The 23,928-nt window shown below is 48.5% G+C and overlaps 1 protein-coding gene across 1 annotated transcript in view; it reads left to right on the top strand.

Annotated features, from left to right (window-relative positions):
- Window positions 1-23,928, top strand: part of LOC103631022 (uncharacterized protein At2g37660, chloroplastic) — a 58,165-nt gene that overhangs the window by 15,333 nt on the left and 18,904 nt on the right. The gene's annotated exons all lie outside the window — the stretch shown is intronic.

Raw genomic sequence — 23,928 nt, 5'->3', positions numbered from 1 at the left:
GGAGAGGCTGAACCAGCGTATTACCACCCTGGAGCAGCAAGTGGAGATCCGAGATAACACTATTGATGTCTTGGAGAACCAGCTTCACGACGTGCAGAGGGAACTCGAGGAAGCAAATGACCACTTGGACATGCACCACCTGGAGATGGAGGCCAATGAAGCAGGAAGCGAGGGAGAAGAGGCTCCCGAGGAGCTAGGACCAGCCCCTGGTGCCAATGGGACTACCTCCGCGATACCTCCTTCACCCGTATCCAGTGTCGCTTCCACCGCTCAGGGTTAAGCAGTTGCTTTGACATTTTTAGGCGGATAGAAACCTATGCGAGCTTAGTAGTATCACATTTTGGACTAGGCTTGTGGGTACCTTCCCCTGATTAATGTAACCCTGTAAACTTTTGATATTTGTGGGATCCTTGTCACCCTGTTATCTTCATTTCGAACCTAATATTATGATTATGGCATTTTCCTTCCATATGAGATGATATCTTGTCGTTCGGAAATGTGAATTGGGATAACAATGGCGACAATCTCTGTTTTCAGATGGCAGCGAGGCAGCGTCGCGGGTAGAATGAGCAAGCTCCCCCGCCACCTCCTCCAGCTCCCACAGTGCAGGAGCTGATGGCCTAGCAGAATGAAATTCTGCGACAGCTCTTGCAGCGCCAGCCCCACCAACAGCATCATGGTGGAGGCCAGCATCAGCGACCTCCGGCTATGGCAACATACCAGGAGTTTCTGAGCACACAGCCGCCCTTGTTCACCAAGGCAGAGGATCCGTTGGACGCCGACGTGTGGCTTCGCGTCGTCGAGTCCAAGTTTCCCCTCCTCACGGGAGACTGCCCTGATGAGGCCAAGGCTCGCTTCGCCGCACAGCAGCTTCGCGGCCCTGCTCGGACTTGGTGGGATCACTTCCGTGCTATGCTCCCCGATGATCGTGAAGTATCTTGGGAAGAATTCAAGACTGCCTTCAGAGGGCACCACATTCCAGCTGGCATTCTTGATCGGAAGTTGAACGAATTCCTGGCCCTCAATCAAGGAACCCGCACGGTACTGCAGTATGCGCAAGCCTTCAACGACTTATGCCAGTATGCAGGTTATCATGCTGATTCTGATGAGAAGAAGAGGGATCGCTTCCGCAGAGGTCTCAATACCAAGCTGCGGGAACGACTCAACACTGTCCGGGCCGATAGCTTCAATGAGTTGGTCAACATGGCCATCTCTCAGGAGGATTGCATTGTTGCTCACCGGGCAGAGAAGAAGAGAAAGGCACCAATGGCAGCACCATCCGCTCAGGCTCAGAGGTTCCGGATTGTTTCTCACAATCAGAGCAGGGGTTTTCAGCAGCAGGCAGGCAGATGGGTGATCAGGCCACCTCAGCAGCAGCAGCAGCCGGCATCCAACCGCTATCCAGCTCCCGCCCCAAGAAACAATCAACCTCCGCAGCAGCAGCAGTTCCGCCAGGGCAATGGGAACAAGTGTTTCACTTGTGGCAATGTGGGCCACTATGCCAAGAATTGTCCCAGGAACCAGCAGAGGCAGATGCCAGCACCAAATCAAGACAAGGGAAGAAAGCAGAAGGTGCAAGTCAGGCAAGGGAAGCTCAACTTCACTGCTCTAGAGGAAGTGCCAGAAGGAGCTCCTATCATGACCGGTACCTTTTCAGTTTATAATCAACCTGCTTTAATTCTGTTTGATTCTGGTGCATCTCATAGTTTCATTAGCCAAAAGTTCAGTGCTAATTGCAAACTGCCATTCTCTCACTCAAAAGGGTCATTCATGATAGTCACACCTGGGGGTAAAATTGCAACTAATCAATTAAACCAAAGTGTGCCTATTCAACTGGGAAGCCACATTATCAAAACCACTCTTCTTGTGTTGGGATTGGAAAATGTGGACATTATTCTAGGAGCAAATTGGATGACCTTGCACCAAGTTGTGCTCGACGTAGCCAGTCGTACCGTGGAAGTTAATTCTCCCTTCTGCGGGAATTTCACTTTGATTCTGCCTAGTCAGGGTTCTTCTCAGTCATGTGCTTTCTCTATGACGGAATTACCCCTGAAGAAGATCCCAGTGGTCTGTGAGTATGCAGATGTCTTTCCTGATGAATTGTCAGGAATGCCACCGGACCGGGATATTGAGTTCGCCATCGAGTTGCAACCGGGAACGGCCCCAATTTCCAAGAGGCCCTACCGAATGCCACCCGCTGAGTTGGCAGAGTTGAAGAAGCAGTTGCAAGAGTTGCTGGATAAGGGATTTATTCGCCCAAGCACTTCGCCTTGGGGCTGTCCAGCACTGTTTGTGAAGAAGAAGGATGAAAGCTTGAGGCTGTGTATAGATTACCGCCCTCTTAATGCGGTAACTATCAAGAACAAGTATCCTTTGCCTCGTATTGATGTTCTCTTTGACCAGTTGGTCGGGGCCAAGGTGTTTTCCAAGATAGACCTTCGCTCTGGCTACCATCAGATCAAAATACGAGCAAGTGATATTCCGAAGACGGCATTCTCAACCAGATATGGGCTATATGAATTCTTGGTGATGTCATTCGGGCTGACGAATGCACCAGCATATTTCATGTATCTGATGAATTCTGTTTTCATGCCAGAATTGGACAAGTTCGTGGTGGTTTTCATCGATGATATTCTGGTGTACTCAAGGAACGAAGAAGAACATGCCGGGCATTTGCATGTAGTACTTCAACGTCTGCGAGATCACCACCTTTATGCCAAGTTATCCAAATGTGATTTTTGGCTAAAGGAAATCAAATTCTTGGGTCACACTATCTCTCAGGCTGGAATAGCTGTTGATCCTGATAAAGTGCAAGAGGTGATGAACTGGAGGCCACCAACGACTATTCGCCAAATTCGGAGTTTTCTGGGATTGGCTGGTTATTACCGAAGATTTATTCCGGACTTCTCTCGAATTGCGAAGCCTATTACTGAGTTGTTGAAGAAAGAAGTCAAATTTGTGTGGAGTCAGAAGTGCGAAGATGCCTTCCATGCATTAAGGCAGCATCTGACCACAGCACCAGTATTGGCGCAACCCGACAGCAGCAAGCCTTTTGATGTATATTGTGATGCCTCTGGCACCGGGCTAGGTTGTGTCTTGATGCAAGACAACCGAGTCATTGCTTATGCCTCAAGAGCACTCAGGCCTCATGAGCAGAATTATCCCACTCATGACCTTGAGTTAGCAGCAGTGGTTCATGCATTGAAGATGTGGAGGCACTATCTAATGGGAACCCACTGCAACATCTTCACTGATCATAAGAGCCTTAAGTACATTTTTACTCAGGCTGATCTTAACATGAGGCAGAGAAGATGGCTAGAGCTGATCAAGGATTATGACCTGGAGGTACATTATCACCCAGGGAAAGCTAATGTGGTAGCAGATGCCTTGAGTCGGAAGTTGCAATGCAACTGTATTCTGATGGATTCTCATGTTAACACCTTGTGCGATGAGTTGAGCAAGATGCAGATTGAAGTGATTCCTTCTGGTTCTTTGTCTCACATTGCTGTTGAGCCAGCTTTGCAAGACCAGATCATCATGGCCCAGCTCAGTGACAAGGGAGTGCAAATTATCAAGAAGAATCTCCATCAGAAGGTTGAGAAGTATAATTGTTTCCGCCAGGATGAGAAGGGTGTGTTATGGTTCAAAAGCAGATTGGTAATTCCTAAGGACCAGGATCTCAAGAAGAAAATTTTGGATGAGGCTCATCTCTCCAAATTCTCTATGCATCCGGGAAGCACCAAGATGTACCATGATCTGAAGCTTTTGTACTGGTGGACCAGAATGAAGAGGGAGATAGCCCAGTATGTATCAGAGTGTGACACCTGTCAGAGGATAAAGGCAAGCCACTTGAAGTCCGCTGGAGCTTTGCAACCACTGTCCGTACCTTCGTGGAAGTGGGACGACATCAGCATGGATTTCATTGTGGGTCTACCCAACACCTCTCGTCATCATGATTCGATTTGGGTTATTGTGGACCGATTGACGAAAGTGGCACATTTCCTTCCTGTGCACACCACTGATAAGGCTCAGAAGTACGCAGAATTGTATATCGACCGGATCGTGTGTTTGCATGGATTACCTCGGACCATTGTTTCTGACCGAGGAGCCCAATTTGTTGCCAGATTTTGGGAACAATTGCAAGAGTCTTTGGGAACCAAGCTAATCAGGAGTTCAGCTTACCACCCACAGACTGATGGTCAGACGGAAAGAGTAAACCAGATTCTGGAGGATATGCTGAGAGCTTGTGCGATCGATTGTGGCAAGAACTAGGATAAGCACCTCTCCTTGGCAGAGTTTGCTTATAACAATAGTTACCAATCCAGCCTAAAGATGGCACCTTTTGAAGCTCTCTATGGAAGAAGGTGCAGGACACCACTCAATTGGTCTCAGCCTGGTGAAAGAGAAGTTTTTGGACCTGATTTAGTGACTGAAGCCGAAAGGAGGGTCAAGTCAATCAGGAAGAATCTAGAAGCTGCTCAGGCCAGGCAGAAGAGCTATCATGATAGAAGAAGGAAACCTCTCCAGTTCGAGGTGGGAAGTTTCGTATACCTCAAGGTATCACCCACCAAGGGAGTGCAGAGGTTTGGGATCAAAGGCAAGCTAGCCCCTCGTTACATTGGACCTTATGAGATCATAGAAGCATGTGGAGCCGTGGCATACAAGTTGAAGTTACCTTCAAAGATGTCTGCCATTCACAGCGTATTCCATGTATCTCAGCTGAAGAAATGTGTTCGATTGCCGACTGAGATCATAGCAGAGCCAGAATTGGAGATAGAGCCAGATCTCTCGTACCAAGAGTACCCCTCCAAGATTCTGGACTGCAAAGAGAGATCAACTCGGGCTAAATCAATCAAGATGTTCAAGGTCCAGTGGAGTAATCACTCAGAGGAGGAAGCTACTTGGGAAACCGAGGAATTCTTAAGATCCAACTTCCCCGATTGCCTACCTAAGGAAGCTGGTATGTAATCACCCCCAACCCCTCCTCCTGCCTTTCGAATCTAATTTCCAAAAATATGATCTTAATTCAGAATGAAGTAACTATAAAGTAAAACTTAAAAGGACTTCCTTCTGAAGTTGCAAAGAGAATGACACTCGAAGAGCAGTTTTGCCCTAATAATAACAATCCCCACCCTTTTCCTATCAGTCTCACCCTTCGCTTCACCCCGGGAGGACTCTGGCCCGAATCTCGGGACGAGATTCCTTTAAGGGGGGAAGGCTGTGACACCCCAGTGTCACCTAGGGTTTCTCTTAAAAAGCCAAACCAAGAACCATTATTTCATGTAAACCAAAGTAAGCATGAGCATCAAAATAACTTAAGTAAGAAAGAATTCACCAAGTATATGCTTAAAAGTGTCATGATCAAGACAATTGAGTCTCTTAAAGGATAAGAATGTGCAACCCTAATTAAGAACCCTAAGTGAACCCCATGAACAAAATTCAAGAAAATAAGCAAAAGGGAATGAAAAGTTTAAAATTTTGAGTTGAGCCAATTATATAAGTTAAAGTATATGTGATAAGCAACAAGATAGATTGAGAAAGCTTAGCCAAAATAATTCAAGAAAACCCCCAAATCAAGCTTCTTTTGTTGGGACTCATTGGGAATTCTGAATTTCAGAATTCTGAAATTCAGACCTTGAGCCAAAGATCAGGGATGTTCACCTTGATCCCTAACTCGAATCCTAATGGCCCCATTGACAAAATTGTGTCTAACTAACCCCTCTGTCGTGTGCCAGAAGATGGCATTGGGACGCGAGCCCTAGACACGACAAAACTTGGGATTTGCCTCGGGTTTGGGCAGGGAGACAGACCAGATTTCCTGGCTCCATATCTCTGCAACCAGTAGGCAAAATCCTATGACCTCCACACAAGAATGGTAGCTTGTAGGGAGGAGAAGAGGTTTTGTGCACTGACCAAGGCGAGAGCAGGCTCGGATGAGCGACCACACGCGCCAGAGCTTGGGCAGAACGCACGGGCACACGTGTTCGACCCTGGTCGGCACGCCAGAGCTCGCCCAACCCGCGCGCGCGCTCGCCCCGGCGTCCGGTCAAGTCCGCCGCGCGCCCACGCCCTCGGCCGTGCCCGCCCGCGCCTATAAAGCCTCCCCGGGCGCACCTCTCTTCGCCCCGCACTCACCCTCACCGGCCAGCCACCGTTCCTTAGCTCCGGCGAGCTCATTTCTGCCCGCCATTGCCGCCAGAGCTACGGCCGCCGTGGCCAGCCCACTCCAGCCACCCTCCAGCCCAACCAGTGCTTCGGCTAGCTCCGCCAGTAGCCCGTGAAGCTTGCCAAGCCCTCGGACCCGACCGGACTTCACCGGAGGCCCGAGATCAACCTCACCGGACTTCGGTCTTCCGCCGCCGCGCGTGGACCGAGCTATCCAGTGAGTCTCCGCCCGATTCCTTTCGCTCATGTCTTCTCTGGCATCCCGTGGACCTCCCTGACCTATTTGATTGAACTATCTCGCCGTGACCAGGCCGGTCTCCACGCCGCCGACGAGCATCCCCGCCTGCGCGCGTGGACCGACCGACTCCGGTCACCTCCGACGGTGTTCCGCACACCGTTGTGATCCCCGCGACCTCCCCTTCACCCTCGACCACTTCACCGGAACAGTCTCGCCGCCGGTAAGCCCCTCCGCCCTTTTCTTCGCCGCGGCTACTGTTTAAGGTAGAAGAAGGACCTCGGGTTAGGTTCTGTAGAACCCGAGGGGTTTTTCGTAATGTCAGCGACTCATGTGAATAGTAACCTAAGGACTGAATTGCGAGGAAAACTTAGAAAACCGCCAGGGACCCCAGTGCAAAGTGGATTTCCATTTAATCAATTTTGTTATTTCTTTTTAAAATGACCAGAGAACTTAGAAAATCCATAACTTGATGAAATCTTAATGAAAAGCTGTCAAACCAATTTTGCTAGCTCTGGAATTTTATGACCTATCATTTAAAAATAGTGAACCATATGCTTTCTGTTCTAAATTTTAGAGTTTAAAATTAAAAACAGAAACCCCCTAAACCTTGTTTAATTAAGGAAAATTAGTTTTTCTTGTGTGCTGAACTTAAGAAAATTTGTAGATGCTTATACCTTAATTAGACACTGTTTAAAAATAGTAGGAGCCCCAGCATTAGAGATTATGATGTAGTTATTCATTTAAAGCCATTTTGTCCAAAACTTAGAGAAAATCAGAAAGGCCTTAGAGATTAATGAACAGTGATTAGTAATATTTTTCCTAGATTACTTATGCAACAAAGAACCTAGGAAAAATGCAGAGACCATTAATTTGGACCAGTTTCTAATTAAGATGCTTTAATTAGCATTATGTAGACTGAAAATCAATTATTAGAATTGCAAAACTATAACCAAAGTGGTTAAGAAAAATCCAGTGAACTTATAACCACCAGAGCCCCACTACAAAAATACAGAGCACCCCAGCCTAACTTTTTAAGTAGGGAAAATAAATACAGAATGATAATAAGGCATTTTCCCACTAAATCATGAGCAACCCCAAATAATGTGATAATAGGCAACCAAAATTTTGCCAAGTCCAGGATGAGATAAACCACCAGAGAAAAATACAAACCCATGAAAAAGAAGTGAACCCATGCCTTTTGCTAGTAAGTTGTGAGAAAGGCCATTTAGCTCAAATAATGCAAACCACCCCTTCCCTTAGGCAAAAGGAAGCCAAACTCCAGAATGATTGCCCTTGCACAAAATGCTAGCTAAGAAAAATAAGAACTCTGTTGTTTGATGTTTTTCAAGTATAGTGGTAGTAGAAAGCACCCCTTTGTCTAGAAACCTTAAGAAATCATAAGAAAATAATTAAAGGGTATTAATGACTAGAAATTTGTATCAAGTCATGTTATAACACCTAAAAGCCAGCAAAAATAAGCTTTTGAGAATTACCCACTGTTAAATAATAGTTGTAGTTCAAAGTACCCTTTCTGCCCTAAAATTTGGTAATTTTGTCCAGAGAAAACCCTTCACTTTCTGAACCCCAAATTTTGAGACAGAGAATCATACACCAGTAACAAGCCACTGTAATTTTTGCAGAATTTTTGGAATTTTATAAGAGCAACTTGTAGTTCAAACCTACTCCAAAACATTAAAGAGAATAAAAGAAAAGAGAAGAAGAAATAAACCTCATCCCAATAAGACTAACCCAATTTACCAAGTATACCACTAAAGGGTTTTACATAAGTAAAGTTAACTGGTTTTAACTCAAAAGATCATACATCTTTAAAGTTATAAATTCTAAAGCACATATCATATCATGCATATATCTTACGCATTGCATTCATTAGATTGTAATCTTGCCGACGGAGAGTACGTTCTCATCCCCGAGCAAGGACCTACCCAAGAGGAGGACCAGGAGCAGGCTTCAGAGGCTGCTATTGAGGATCTCCCCGCAGCCCCAGCAATTGAAGGCAAGCCCCGGTTTTATGCATAACCATGTTATTATATGCTACTTTACTACACTTAATGCTTGTAGGATTGCAATGTGCACTTAAGTGTAGGAGTTGCTTGAAACCTCTAGCTGCATGAACTTAGGATTCCTTTTTGAGATGAATACTAGTATGCTAGGTCGAGTAGCTGCTTGCTAATCAGGATCTCGGTAGAAGTCGAGTGATTTTTCTAGCACTCGCGCGAGGTCAGGAATTGATTGTATTCATCTTGATAACGGGATATATGTTGGTCCGTGGACTTGGATCCAGGGAGGATGCCATGTCCATGAGACGGGAAAAAAATGAATTAAGGATTAATGTGTGGATACCTGAGTAAAGCTTTTGAACGTACTAAGCACATGCCGGGAAAAATGGTAACCGGTAAACCTAGTACCTGAGTGAAGCCGGGCGCGGACTTTATCCCTCAGGCGACCTGAGACAGGGTCTCCCATGCTAGCTATGGTGGGTACAAGTGCGGCCACTGCACGACGGCAGTCGGGGTCAGTGGAGCATTGTATGCCAAGGCGGTGAGGCCTGGACGCGAACGGGGAATCGATGGGGACGGTTGTCATGTGTGGGGTCGGAGTACCCTGACATGCCGTGTGTTTAGGTTTACCTTGCAAGGTTTAAAAACTCGATTCGAATCGTCTGCTTCTCGCAGCTAATGAGACTACTTGATTCCTTGTACTGCATCGAGTAAGAAGTGAAATGTGGATTATATGAGATAACTTGTTGATTGAACTAATTGATTGTTACCATGTATGCTTAGAAGGAGCAAATCTAGCTAAGTTAATGATGGTAAAATTTGAAAAGCTAAAAGTTGATTTTAGAAACAGCCAGTGCTTTTGGCAAACCAAACCCCTCAGCCAAACAGCTGCATAGTCTAGAGGTAGAGGAGTAGACTCCTCACACCGGTTAAGTCTAGCTGAGTATTAGTATACTCAGCCTTGCTTGTGGCACCATTTTTGCAGGTACCATGCAGGATGTAGTTGATGGTGTGACTTGGCCTACCACCCTGCCACCGGGTTGGACGGTCGAGTGGGATGTTGCTCCGGCAGGAGAGGAGCATGAGGAGTAGTGGGCTAGGCCTTGCCCATTTCCTCATTACCGACGACATCGATTATCCGCTGCACTTTAATTTATGAACTTTATTCGCTACTCAAAAACTCCGATTTATGTAATAACTCAGTACTTAATTTGAGGTTTCCTGTTTTATTGTGTTTCTTCTGTGACTCACCTTCGAGTGAGATTGTGGGATTTGATCCTGGTTAAGTGGCTTCATCAGACTAGATCTGAGGGACTGACGGGTTATTCTGATTTAAGTGTGTTACGGCCCCTGAGGCGTGACTTAGGCACTTAAACTGGAATAATTCGGGCGGTTCTGCCACACCGGGGTCGGCTCCAGGGCGACCCTAGGCACGGCCTCCGCCGGGGTTGGCTCCGGGTCGGGCGGCGCGCTGTTCAACGCCCCGAAGTCGTCCACCCTCTCGCCACGCGCCACCTAAGACAAAACACACAAAATTCAGCACACACACACACAGCCCACATCCAACAAACGCCAAACAAACGAACACGTTACCTGAGCCCTCGCCGTCTCGGCCCGCTCCCTGACCACCTCGCGACCGTGCGCACCCCACATCCGGTCGTAGATGGCTCCGGCGGATTCCTTCACTACGGGGTCCTCAACCTTAAAGATATCTCGATCGAAATCTTCATCGGCTTGGTCGAAGACCTCGAAGTGCCGGCACCCTTCGCGGGAGAGCGCATTCATCGCCCCCTCGCAGGTGACCAGGGAGGCATACGACATAAACCCCTCCACGATAGTGGGGAGTGCTTGCAATTCCTCCTGCACCCACTCCAGGCAGCGAAGCCCGGGCTCTCGGTCCGGCACTTCGAATTCACCGGTCCTCGTGCCTAGCTCACGGTATGTATCCATGAGCTGTTTGCGCGTCCGCTCTGCCTCCGCGCGCGACACGGCCTCAGCACTCTCCACGCGACTTTCCAGGGCGGTGAGCCGCTCCTGCAGCTGCTCGGCGCGCTCCCTGGCAATATTGCCCTCCGCACGCGCCAATTTGGCCTCCGCCTGCGCGGCCCGCTCCTTGGCGAGGGCCTCGTTGGTCTCCCTCTTCTCCCCCGCCAGTTGGCACCGGAGGTTAGCCTTCTCCCTCTCCAGCACGGCCACCCTGTCCGTCAGCTTACGGCACTTGCTGTCGGCAGCCAATTTCTCATGGACGGCGTCAGCATGTTGTGTCCGAAGTCTCTCGACCTCGGCAGACACAGCCGCCGTGAGGGCCCCCGACGCTGTACGGTTGGCGAAGTCGGCCACCTGCAGAACACACGTAAGGCCGCGGCCTCAACACGCAAAAAAAAAGAGAGACACCTCCTTCAGCCGGCGGGACGCCTGACTCAGCGCCTCCGTCACCTCCTCCAGCCGGCGGGACGCAGCGCCCGCCCCATCCCTGACAGCCGCGAGGGCCGACACCTCGCCTCCGGCGCGGAGAGCACCTAGAGGGGGGGTGAATAGGTGATCCTGGGAAACTTAAACTTATAGCCACAAAAACTTGTTAAGTGTTAGCACAATAATCGCCAAGTGGCTAGAGAGGAGTCTCAACAAAACACAATACCACAAGAGATCAAACACAGAGGTGACACAGTGGTTTATCCCGTGGTTCGGCCAAGACCAACGCTTGCCTACTCCACGTTGTGGCGTCCCAACGGACGAGGGTTGCAATCAACCCCTCTCAAGCAGTCCAAAGACCAACTTGAATACCACAGTGTTTTGCTTTTCCTTTCAATATCCCGTTTGCGAGGAATCTCCACAACTTGGAGTCTCTCGCCCTTACACTTGAGATTCACAAAGAAATACGGAGTAAGGGAGGGAAGCAACACACACAAATCCACAGCAAAATGCGCACACACACGGCCAAGAATCGAGCTCAAAAGACTATCTCAAAGTTCTCACTAGAACGGAGCTCGAATCACTGAGAATGACAAACGAATGCGCAAAGACTGAGTGTGGATGATCAAGAATGCTCTAAGGTTGCTTCGGTGTTCTCCTCCATGCGCCTAGGGGTCTCTTTTATAGCCCCAAGGCAGCTAGGAGCCGTTGAGAGCAAATCTGGAAGGCCTTTCTTGCCTTCTGTCGTCGGGTGCACCGGACAGTCCGGTGCACACCGGACACTGTCCGGTGCCCGATTTCCTTCCTTAAATAGCGAAACCGACCGTTGGCAGAATTGGAGCCGTTGGCGCACCGGACAGTCCGGTGCCCCCTTCTAGCCGTTGGCTCGGCCACGTGTCCCGCGCAGATCGCGCGGCCGACCGTTGGCCCGGCCGACCGTTGGCTCACCGGACAGTCTGGTGCACACCGGACAGTCCGGTGAATTATAGCCATACGCCGTCGGCGAATTCCCGAGAGCGGCCACTTCGCTCGAGGCAGCCTGGCGCACCGGACACTGTCCGGTGCACCACCGGACAGTCCGGTGCCCCAGACCGAAACAGCCTTTTGGCTGTACACAGCCAACTCTTCTCTTTTCTTCTTCTTTCTGTTTCTAATACTTAGACAAGTATATTAGTACACAAAACCAATGTACTAAGACTTAGAAACATACCTTTGCTCTTGTTTTGCACTTTGTCCATCCATAAGCATGAATTCACATTTAAGCACTTGTGTTGGCACTCAATCACCAAAATACTTAGAAATGGCCCAAGGGCACATTTCCCTTTCAATCTCCCCCTTTTTGGTGATTTATGCCAACACAACATAAAGCAACTAGAACAAGTGCAATATCACTTTAAATAAAACTCAAATTTATTTTGATTCAATTTTAGCATATATGGATCATCCTTTGCCACCACTTGGTTTGTTTTTGCAAATCAAACTCAAATCTCTATCTCTAAGTCAAACACACATGTTGAAGCATAAAGAGAGTCATTCCAAAAGAGATTGATTTCAAAAACTCCCCCTTTTTCCCATAATCAATACTTCTCCCCACAAGAAGCCAACTTTTGACAAGAGAGACAACAAAAGAGTTTTGACAAATCAAAAGCTCTATCCTACTATTTTCAAAATCTCTCAAGTGGTAGCTGATCCATTTATCGCTTTGGCCTTTATTTTCTCCCCCTTTGGCATCAAGCACCAAAACGGGATCAATCTTGGCCCGATAACCGCATTGCCTCACCAAAATCTTCAATTAAGAGCAAATGGCAATAAGAGTTCATGAGATGAACTTGGAATAAGTTACCCTCTCATCGGAGTGTAGTGGAAGTCTTTCATGGTCCAAGTCAAGCAAACTCAAGCATATGGTTAGTCTCAAAGGGTCAAGTTGTAACACATCTCCCCCTAAAACTGTGCATCACTTTGCAACGGACTTGTGAGGTCCAGGGAGTGTTTGTACAACTTGAGCACCACAATAAGCAACAAAATGAAGAATGAACATGATCAAAGGCATAAACACATGTATGCTACAATTCAATCCAAGTTCCGCGAATCTAAGACATTTAGCTCACTACGCAACCTGCAAAAGGTCTTCTCATCTAGAGGCTTGGTAAAGATATCGGCTAGCTGGTTCTCGGTGCTAACATGAAACACTTCGATATCTCCCTTTTGCTGGTGGTCTCTCAAATAGTGATGCCGGATGTCAATGTGCTTTGTGCGGCTGTGTTCAACAGGATTTTCCGCCATGCGGATAGCACTCTCATTATCACATAGGAGTGGGACTTTGCTCAGATTGTAGCCAAAGTCCCGGAGTGTTTGCCTCATCCAAAGTAGTTGCGCGCAACACTGTCCTGCGGCAACATACTCGGCCTCAGCGGTGGATAGGGCAACGGAGGTTTGTTTCTTAGAGTTCCACGACACCAGGGACCTTCCTAAGAATTGGCACGTCCCTGATGTACTCTTCCTATCGACCTTACATCCAGCATAGTCGGAATCTGAGTATCCAACCAAGTCAAAGGTAGACCCTTTTGGATACCAGAGCCCGAAGCAAGGCGTAGCAACCAAATATCTTAGAATTTGCTTCACCGCCACTAAGTGACACTCCTTAGGATCGGATTGAAATCTAGCACACATGCATACGCTAAGCATAATATCTGGTCTACTAGCACATAAATAAAGTAAAGACCCTATCATTGACCGGTATGCTTTTTGATCAACGGACTTACCTCCTTTGTTGAGGTCGGTGTGTCCGTCGGTTCCCATCGGCGTCTTTGCGGGCTTGGCGTCCTTCATCCCAAACCGCTTTAGCAGATCTTGCGTGTACTTCGTTTGGGAGATGAAGGTGCCGTCCTTGAGTTGCTTCACTTGGAACCCAAGGAAGTAGTTCAACTCGCCCATCATCGATATCTCGAATTTCTGCGTCATTACCCTGCTAAACTCTTCACAAGACTTTTGGTTAGTAGAACCAAATATTATGTCATCGACATAAATTTGGCACACAAACAGATCACCATCACATGTCTTAGTAAAGAGAGTTGGATCGGCTTTCCCAACCTTGAAAGCATTAACAATTAGAAAGTCTCTAAGGCATTCATACCATGCTCTTGGGGCTTGCTTAAGTCCATAGAGCGCCTTAGAGAGCTTACACACGTGGTCGGGGTACCGTTCATCCTCGAAGCCAGGGGGTTGCTCTACGTACACCTCCTCCTTGATCGGCCCGTTGAGGAACGCGCTCTTCACATCCATTTGGTACAACCTGAAAGAATGGTGAGCGGCATATGCTAGCAAGAAACGAATTGATTCTAGCCTAGCCACAGGAGCAAAAGTCTCCTCAAAGTCCAAACCTGCGACTTGGGCATAACCTTTTGCCACAAGTCGAGCCTTGTTCCTCGTCACCACCCCGTGCTCGTCCTGTTTGTTGCGGAACACCCACTTGGTTCCCACAACATTTTGCTTAGGACGAGGTACCAGCGTCCAAACTTCATTTCTCTTGAAGTTGTTGAGCTCCTCTTGCATGGCCAACACCCAGTCCGGATCTAGCAAGGCCTCTTCTACCCTGAAAGGCTCAGTAGAAGAGACAAAGGAGTAATGCTCACAAAAATTAACTAATCGAGATCGAGTTGTTACTCCCTTGCTAATATCACCCAGAATTTGATCGACGGGATGATTCCTTTGAATCATCGCTCGAACTTGGGTTGGAGGTGCCAGTTGCGCTTCTTCCTCCATCACATGATCATCTTGTGCTCCCCCTTGATCACACGCCTCCTGTTGATGAACCTGTTCATCGTCTTGAGTTGGGGGATGCACCGTTGTTGAGGAAGAAGGTTGATCTCGTTCATCTTGTTCCTGTGGCCGCACTTCTCCAATCGCCATGGTTCGTATAGCAGCCGTCGGAACATCTTCTTCATCTACATCATCACAATCAACAACTTGCTCTCTTGGAGAGCCATTAGTCTCATCAAATACAACGTCGCTAGAGACTTCAACCAAACCCGATGATTTGTTGAAGACTCTATACGCCTTTGTATTTGAGTCATAACCTAACAAAAACCCTTCTTAGAATTTCTACCCTTGTTCACTAGAATGTAGCATTTGCTCCCAAATACACGAAAGTAAGATACATTGGGTTTGTTACCGGTTAGAAGCTCATACGACGTCTTCTTGAGGAGGCGGTGAAGGTAGACCCTGTTGATGGCGTGACAAGCTGTGTTCACGGCTTCCGACCAAAAGCACTCGGGGGTCTTGAACTCTCCAAGCATCGTCCTCGCCATATCAATGAGTGTCCTGTTCTTCCTCTCTACCACACCATTTTGCTGTGGTGTGTAGGGAGCGGAGAACTCGTGCTTGATCCCTTCCTCCTCAAGGAACTCCTCCACTTGAAGGTTCTTGAACTCGGACCCGTTGTCGCTCCTTATCTTCTTCACCTTGAGCTCAAACTCATTTTGAGCTCTCCTTAGGAAGCGCTTGAGGGTCCCTTGGGTTTCAGATTTATCCTGCAAAAAGAATACCCAAGTGAAGCGACAAAAGTCATCAACGATAACTAGACCATACTTACTTCCTCCTATGCTCAGATAGGCGACGGGTCCGAAGAGGTCTATATGTAGCAGCTCCAGGGGTCTTGATGTTGTCATCACATTTTTGGTGTGATGAGAGCCTCCCACTTGTTTCCCTGCTTGACAAGCTGCACAAGGTCTATCTTTTTCGAAATGAACATTGGTTAGCCCTATCACGTGTTCTCCCTTTAGAAGCTTGTGAAGGTTCTTCATCCCCACATGTGCTAAGCGGCGATGCCACAGCCAGCCCATGCAAGTCTTAGCCATTAAGCATGCATCTAGACCGGCCTCTTCTTTTGCAAAATCAACTAAGTAAAGCTTGCCGTCTAGTACACCCTTAAAAGCTAGTGAACCATCACATCTTTTAAAGACAGACACATCTACATTTGTAAATAAGCAGTTATATCCCATATTACATAACTGACTAACAGATAGCAAGTTATATCCAAGAGACTCTACTAAAAACACATTGGAGATAGAGTGCTCATTGGAGATTGCAATTTTACCTAGCCCTTTTACCTTGCCTTGATTCCCATCACCGAATATTATTGAATCTTGGGAATCCTTATTCTTGACGTAGGAGGTGAACATCTTCTTCTCCCCCGTCATATGGTTTGTGCATCCGCTGTCAATAATCCAGCTTGAACCCCCGGATGCATAAACCTGCAAGGCAAATTTAGGCTTGGGTCTTAGGTACCCAACTCATGTTGGGTCCTACAAGGTTAGCACAAATATCCTTAGGGACCCAAATGCAAGTTTTGTCTCCCTTGCATCTTGCCCCTAATTTTCTAGCAACTATTTTCCTATCCTTTCTATAAATAGCAAAGGAAGCATTTAAGGCACGATAAATTGTAGAGGGACCATTCATAACTTTTCTAGGAACATTGACAACATTTTTCCTAGACATATTATGAACAACATTTCTCCTACCAATATTTCTATCATGCACATAGGAAGAACTAGAAGCAAACATAGCATGAGAATCAAAATCATCAAAAGCATTATAACTCCTATAAGCATTTCTAGTTTGTCTCCTATCATGGTACATAAAAGCATGGTTCTTTTTAGCACTACTAACCATAGGAGCCTTCCCTTTCTCCTTGGCGGAGATAGGAGCCTTATGGCTTGTCAAGTTCTTGGCTTCCCTCTTGTAGCCAAGTCCATCCTTAATTGAGGGGTGTCTACCAATTGTGTAGGCATCCCTTGCAAATTTTAATTTATCAAATTCGCTTTTGCTAGTCTTAAGTTGGGCATTAAGACTAGCCAATTCATCATTAAGTTTGGAAATTGAAACTAGGTGTTCACTACAAGCATCAATGTCAAAATCTTTACACCTATTGCAAGTCTCAACAATCTCTACACAAGAATTAGATTTACAGGCTACTTCTAGTTTAGCATTTAAATCATCATTAAAACCTTTTAACTTAGCAATAGTTTCATGACAAGAAGATAATTCACTGGAGAGCATTTCATTCCTCTTAATTTCTAGAGCAAGAGATTTCTGAGCTTCTACAAATTTATCATGCTCTTCATACAACAAATCCTCTTGCTTTTCTAAGAGTATATTCCTATCATTCAAGGCATCAATTAATTCATTAATTTTGTCTACCTTGGTTCTATCTAATCCCTTGAATAAGCATGAGTAATCTATCTCATCATCATCACTAGACTCATCCTCACTTGAAGAAGCATAAGTACTAGTGTTATGAGTGCTTACTTTCTTCTCCCTTGCCATGAGGCAAGTGTGACGCTCGTTGGGGAAGAGGAATGACTTGTTGAAGGCGGTGGCGGCGAGTCCTTCATTGTCGGAGTCGGACGATGAGCAGTCTGAATCCCACTCCTTGCCAAGATGAGCCTCGCCCTTTGCCTTCTTATAGTTCTTCTTTTTCTCCCTCTTGTTCCCTTGATCCTGATCACTATCATTGTCGGGACAGTTAGCAATAAAATGACCAAGCTTACCGCATTTGAAGCATGAGCGCTTCCCCTTGGCTTTGGTCTTGCTTGGTTGTCCCTTGCGACCTTTAAGCACCGTCTTGAATCTTTTGATGATGAGAGCCATTTCTTCATCATTAAGTCCGGCCGCCTCAAACTGTGCCACCTTGCTACGTGTTGCCTTGAGAGCAAGGGGTTGCGGCTCGTTGATCGGACCATTCAAGGCGTCGTCCACGTACCTCGCCTCCTTGATCATCATTCGCCCGCTAACGAATTTCCCAAGAACTTCTTCGGGCGACATCTTGGTGTACCTGGGATTTTCACGAATATTGTTCACCAAATGAGGATCAAGAACGGTAAATGACCTTAGCATTAGGCGGACGACGTCGTGGTCCGTCCATCGCGTGCTCCCGTAGCTCCTTATTTTGTTGATAAGGGTCTTGAGCCGGTTGTATGTTTGTGTCGGCTCCTCGCCCCTTATCATCGCGAACCGTCCAAGCTCACCCTCCACCAACTCCATTTTGGTGAGCAAGGTGACGTCGTTTCCCTCATGAGAGATCTTGAGGGTGTCCCAGATCTGCTTGGCATTGTCCAAGCCGCTCACCTTGTGATACTCGTCCCTGCACAAAGAAGCTAGCAACACAGTAGTAGCTTGTGCATTTTTATGAATCTGTTCATTAATAAACACAGGGCTATCTGAGCTATCAAATTTCATTCCACTTTCCACAATCTCCCAAATGCTTGGATGGAGAGAAAACAGGTGAGTACGCATTTTGTGGCTCCAAAATCCGTAATCCTCTCCATCAAAGTGAGGGGGCTTGCCAAGTGGAATGGGGAGCAATTGAGCATTTGAACTATGCGGGATGCGCGAATAATCGAAAGAAAAGTTTGAGTTAACCGTCTTTCGTCTATCGTAGTCGTCGTCGTCCTTTTGGGAGGAGGAAGATTCGTCGCTGTCGTAGTAGACAATTTCCTTGATGCGCCTTGTCTTCTTCTTCCTCCCGTCTTTTCTTTTGTGGCCCGAGCCTGAGTCGGTGGGCTTGTCATCATTGGGCTCGTTGACGAAGGACTCCTTCTCCTTGTCGTTGATCACCATCCCCTTGCCTTTAGGATCCATCTCTTCGGGCGGTTAGTCCCTTTCTTGAAGAGAACGGCTCCGATACCAATTGAGAGCACCTAGAGGGGGAGTGAATAGGTGATCCTGAGAAACTTAAACTTATAGCCACAAAAACTTGTTAAGTGTTAGCACAATAATCGCCAAGTGGCTAGAGAGGAGTCTCAACAAAACACAATACCACAAGAGATCAAACACAGAGGTGACACAGTGGTTTATCCCGTGGTTCGGCCAAGACCAACGCTTGCCTACTCTACGTTGTGGCGTCCCAACGGACGAGGGTTGCAATCAACCCCTCTCAAGCAGTCCAAAGACCAACTTGAATACCACATTGTTTTGCTTTTCCTTTCAATATCCCGTTTGCGAGGAATCTCCACAACTTGGAGTCTCTCGCCCTTACACTTGAGATTCACAAAGAAATACGGAGTAAGGGAGGGAAGCAACACACACAAATCCACAGCAAAATGCGCACACACACGGCCAAGAATCGAGCTCAAAAGACTATCTCAAAGTTCTCACTAGAACGGAGCTCGAATCACTGAGAATGACAAACGAATGCGCAAAGACTGAGTGTGGATGATCAAGAATGCTCTAAGGTTGCTTCGGTGTTCTCCTCCATGCGCCTAGGGGTCCCTTTTATAGCCCCAAGGCAGCTAGGAGCCGTTGAGAGCAAATCTGGAAGGCCTTTCTTGCCTTCTGTCGTCGGGTGCACCGGACAGTCCGGTGCACACCGGACACTGTCCGGTGCCCGATTTCCTTCCTTAAATAGCGAAACCGACCGTTGGCAGACTTGGAGCCGTTGGCGCACCGGACATGTCCGGTGCACACCGGACAGTCCGGTGCCCCCTTCTAGCCGTTGGCTCGGCCACGTGTCCCGCGCAGATCGCGCGGCCGACCGTTGGCCCGCCCGACCGTTGGCTCACCGGACAGTCCGGTGAATTATAGCCGTACGCCATCGGCGAATTCCCGAGAGCGGCCACTTCGCTCGAGGCAGCCTGGCGCACCGGACACTGTCCGGTGCACCACCGGACAGTCCGGTGCCCCAGACCGAAACAGCCTTTTGGCTGTACACAGCCAACTCTTCTCTTTTCTTCTTCTTTCTGTTTCTAATACTTAGACAAGTATATTAGTACACAAAACCAATGTACTAAGACTTAGAAACATACCTTTGCTCTTGTTTTGCACTTTGTCCATCCATAAGCATGAATTCACATTTAAGCACTTGTGTTGGCACTCAATCACCAAAATACTTAGAAATGGCCCAAGGGCACATTTCCCTTTCAGGCGCTAAGAGCCCCGCCCTTCGCCTTCGGCACCACGGCAGCCGTCGTGGTCCCCGCGGCAGGCGCAACTATAGCAAGTTGGCCTTCGTCCGACCCTGCGACGTACCGACGAATAAATTATAAAAAAAACGAAGCCAACGACTTACCACCAAGATAGTCGTCCACACTAATATTGGTGGCGAAGTCGGCGACGCGTTTGCTTGACAACGGCAACGCTCGGGCCGCCTTCGCGACCTCCGCCACTCCGCCGGCAGGCGACACCACCTTTGTCGATTTGGAGCCTCCGGCGCCTGCCGTTGCCTCCGGCGCCTGCCGTTGCCTCCGGCGCCTGCCGTTGCCTCCGGCGCCTTGCTAGATGCAGGGGCGCCCGACTTTGCCGCCAGCGGCGGCTTGCCTCCGCCGGGGGCCGCAGCCTTCGCAGCCCCCCGCTGCCTCTTCGGCCTGGCTTCAACGAGCCTGACGGCCGCCTGCCGCTTTTGTGCAGCTCCCTGGCGATCCTTGTCCATCACTGCCGACACAACAGCAGCAATATTCCGCTCGTAAGGAAAAACTCTCCATTTAAGAACCATGCGAGATGTAAAAGAGTCTTCACCGGCCGCGCAGGGGATAGGAACATTCCTAGGCCAACAACCCCCGGTAACCCTCAGCATCTGAGCCGAAGACTCCCGGAGCTCGGGCGAAGACATCCTTCCCCCGGGGGCCGCGCACGTCCTCATCAGCTCTCTAGCAAAACCATCAGAAACCCCAAGACCTCCCATAACAGTACCTAATTTTCTCTTTTTAGAGGATGGGGCGGCCGCCGGCGCAGGGTCGTCTCCAGTCTCCACCGCCGGTTTCTTCCCACGGCGGTCCACATCGTCTTGACCAGGGTAGCCGTCATATGGCAATTGATTTAATTCGAAAACCCTGTTCAAACGGTCATTCGACCCGCGGATATTCCAGCTGCGCTGGCCCTCTGTCCTTGGCACGTAACGTCCAACGAGCCGCACCGCCCCATCCTCCGCCTCACGCACAAAGGCGGCAGGGTCGCGGTTTTGCAGATTCAGTACGAAGGCAGGACTTCGCACCATCTTCCCACCATGGGAAGGCATCTGGCGAGGGCACACTTCGCCCAACGCCTAGCCATGCGCCAAGGGCCATACCCCGTACGCAACAAATTCTTCAACCAAGTCGCGCCCACTGCTCAGGCCGGCGGCGCACCGAAGGGCCCCTTCATCCACATCCCCCTCTGCCACTTCAAAGGGCGGGTACGCCGAGTAAAAATGAGAGCACATCTCGGACACGGGGAGTCCCTCATGGCCTTCGACGGTACCCTCAGCAACGTAAAACCAAAATTCATTCCAGTTGCCCCACTTGTTGCGGGCGCAAGGAACCAACTCGACCACCTGCATCGTGGTCTTGCCGGTCTTCGGCGTGAATGTGCAGGACCCAAACTGAGCGACTTCGTCTCCAATCATCCTCTTCTGCCAGTGCAAACAATAATACTTCGCAAAAACTTCGACCGATGGTTGTCCGCCGTACGAAGTCATCGCCCAGACATACTTCGACAGAGCCACCATGGCATTCGGTGTCAGCTGATGTATTTGAACGTTGAACCTGCGCAGGACTTCGCCAACAAATCGGTGCGCAGGCAAGCGGAGTCCGGCGGCGAAGAACGCCTCAAAAACAACCAACTCGCCCTCCGGCTCGGGGACTTCCTCCGTCCCCGGGACACGAGCAACTCCGCCACCGAAGTAACCCAACCGCTGCATATCTTGCACGCGGACCGACGACATCCGCGACACGCCAAAATCAACAGAATCGCCGGCGCGCAACTCCTCCGCCATCGAACTACTCAGCGTCTCCTCAGACGAGGCGGCGGCCGACGGCGAGGGATCGGCCGGCGGCGTAGCGGCAGTGGAAGAAGACGAGGATGGCATCGCTACGTACCGTCGGCGGCGGCGGGCGGTCTGCTTCACTCGAGCCAGATCTCCGGCGAACAAGAGCACGGCGGGCAGACGACAGCAAGACGGCGAAAAGGGCGGCTAGGGTTTTCACGGAGTGCGGAAAGTGAAGTTCAAAAAGCACCGACCCCCGCCCCCTTTTATAGACAGGGCGCGGCTCTTCGGGAAACCCGCACTCTAACAGGGCGCGACGCTTCGGGAAACCCGCAATCCAACAGTACGCCGTCAATCAACGGTCACGTCAAAAACCCCCGCGGAACCACTTCGAGCGAGGGCAGCGTCTCCGCCATCTAGCGACGTCTTCGGCACCAGGTGACTTTGTCGAACTGGTCCCTCGGAGGGCAAATGTTGGGGCGAAGGCAAAGCCGCCACCCTTCGCTCGAGGCCTTCGCCGCAGTCGCCTGTCCGACGGAGACAAAACGGGTAGGGACACCCTTCGCTCGGTACGACATCAGACGAAGGCCTGCGACGAGGTCTCCCCACCGTGCGGCCTCGTCTAGTTCGGAGGCCCACGTGCGATCCGGCCCATTGTAACGGGCCCTGCGTGGCCGCTGTGCGTTACGGGCCTCATTTGTAAAGGCATTCCTGTAATTACAGTCTGTAACCCTGCTTTATGGGAATATTCTGGGGATAACCTAGGTAGCTGAGGGCACATGCGTCCTTAACACAAGGCGCTGGGCACTCAGGTACCTATAAATACCCTCGCACAGTGCCCGTGAGAGGCCAGATTAACAGAGCTACTGCCTTCTAGCACGTAACCCTGTTGTCATCACTGTTCACCCTTGTTGGCCTCCTTGCGACTGAGAGCAAGTTCCAACAATAATATTTATTATTATCTGGTAACTTTGTTTTGTCATGAAATACAGGTTAAAATGTTGTATTTAGTCTATGCTATATTTAACCACGTGGATATTCGGAAAACCATAACTTCTTAACCGTAGCTCCGAATTTAGCGATTCTCGAACCCACGATCTCGTTACGATGCGTAGATTATTATTACGCAGTTTATTCTTATGATTGGTGTAATGTTAATTTTTGCCTATACCATGTTTGTCTGTATTGCTACGTTTAGCAGTGAGGACACGTGTCATCTGAAGATCATCCTGGTACCAGGAATCTCAAGTCCCAGGCAAGTTGTGCCCTTGATCACTTATTTTTACCCACTCATGTTCTAGTTAATCATAATGATCTGCATAGGTTAATTTTGATGGGACCCAATAGGTTACCCTATTTTGTCTATCTTTATACCTTGTTTACCACTGAACTTTTTGGGTAGTACTTGCTAGTGCTTTATGTGGTTTTGGGTATGAAGATACATTATTCATGATCACACTTTTATTATATGTTTATTATTACTGTTCATGATAAGATCATTATGTTAATTGGAACATGGAGCGACCACCCGGGAAAACAGTGCTACCACAAGGGTTTATGGACGCCCTTGACTGATTAATTAGGAAAGCTAGTGGAGGACTACCTTACCCGAAAGGGGCAAGGGCAGTAGGGGAGTGGTCAGTGTAGGGAGGTCCTTGGTTGATTTTGCTGCGATGGCGGTCAGACAAGAACCCTGCATTGGAGCTTCCTATAAACTGTAGCGGGTTTTCTGAAGCTAGTGGAACTTTGTAAAGGTCTCATAGTGTTACCCTGCCTCGCCTCCTCGGTAGAGGTGTATGGGAAGTCGCGATCCCTTGGCAGATGGGTAACATGACTTGTGGGTAAAGATGCGCAACCTCTGCAGAGTGTAAAACTGGTATACTAGCCGTGCTCACGGTCATGAGCAGCTCGGACCCTCACATGATTAATTTATGGAACTAAATTCAATTTGTCATATGCATTGCATCGCAGGTGATGTTACTTTTGTTCTACTATTTAATTGGGTTGGTATTTACTTATACTTAGTAACTGCTAATAAAATTTTGACCAACTTAAAAAGCAATGCTCAGCTCTAACCATCCTCTTTGGTAAGCCTTACACTTCACGTGAGCTTCCACCTTTGGCGAGTTCATGCACATTATTCCCCACAACTTGTTGAGCGATGAACGTATGTGAGCTCACTCTTGCTGTCTCACACCCCCCACAAGTCAAGAACAGGTACCACATGATGAGGCGCATGGAGGATGCTGCGATGTGTTCGTGAGAGGTCTAGGCCGTCGTCTCCCAGTCAACTTTGGGTTGCTGGACCGTTGTCTCCTTATAATGTAAATATTTATTTATTTTGTATAGAACTCCTGTTA

Source organism: Zea mays, chromosome 6 (genome assembly GCF_902167145.1).
Source record: "Zea mays cultivar B73 chromosome 6, Zm-B73-REFERENCE-NAM-5.0, whole genome shotgun sequence".
NCBI lineage: Eukaryota > Viridiplantae > Streptophyta > Magnoliopsida > Poales > Poaceae > Zea > Zea mays.
This window is presented reverse-complemented; position numbering and strand designations above follow the sequence as displayed.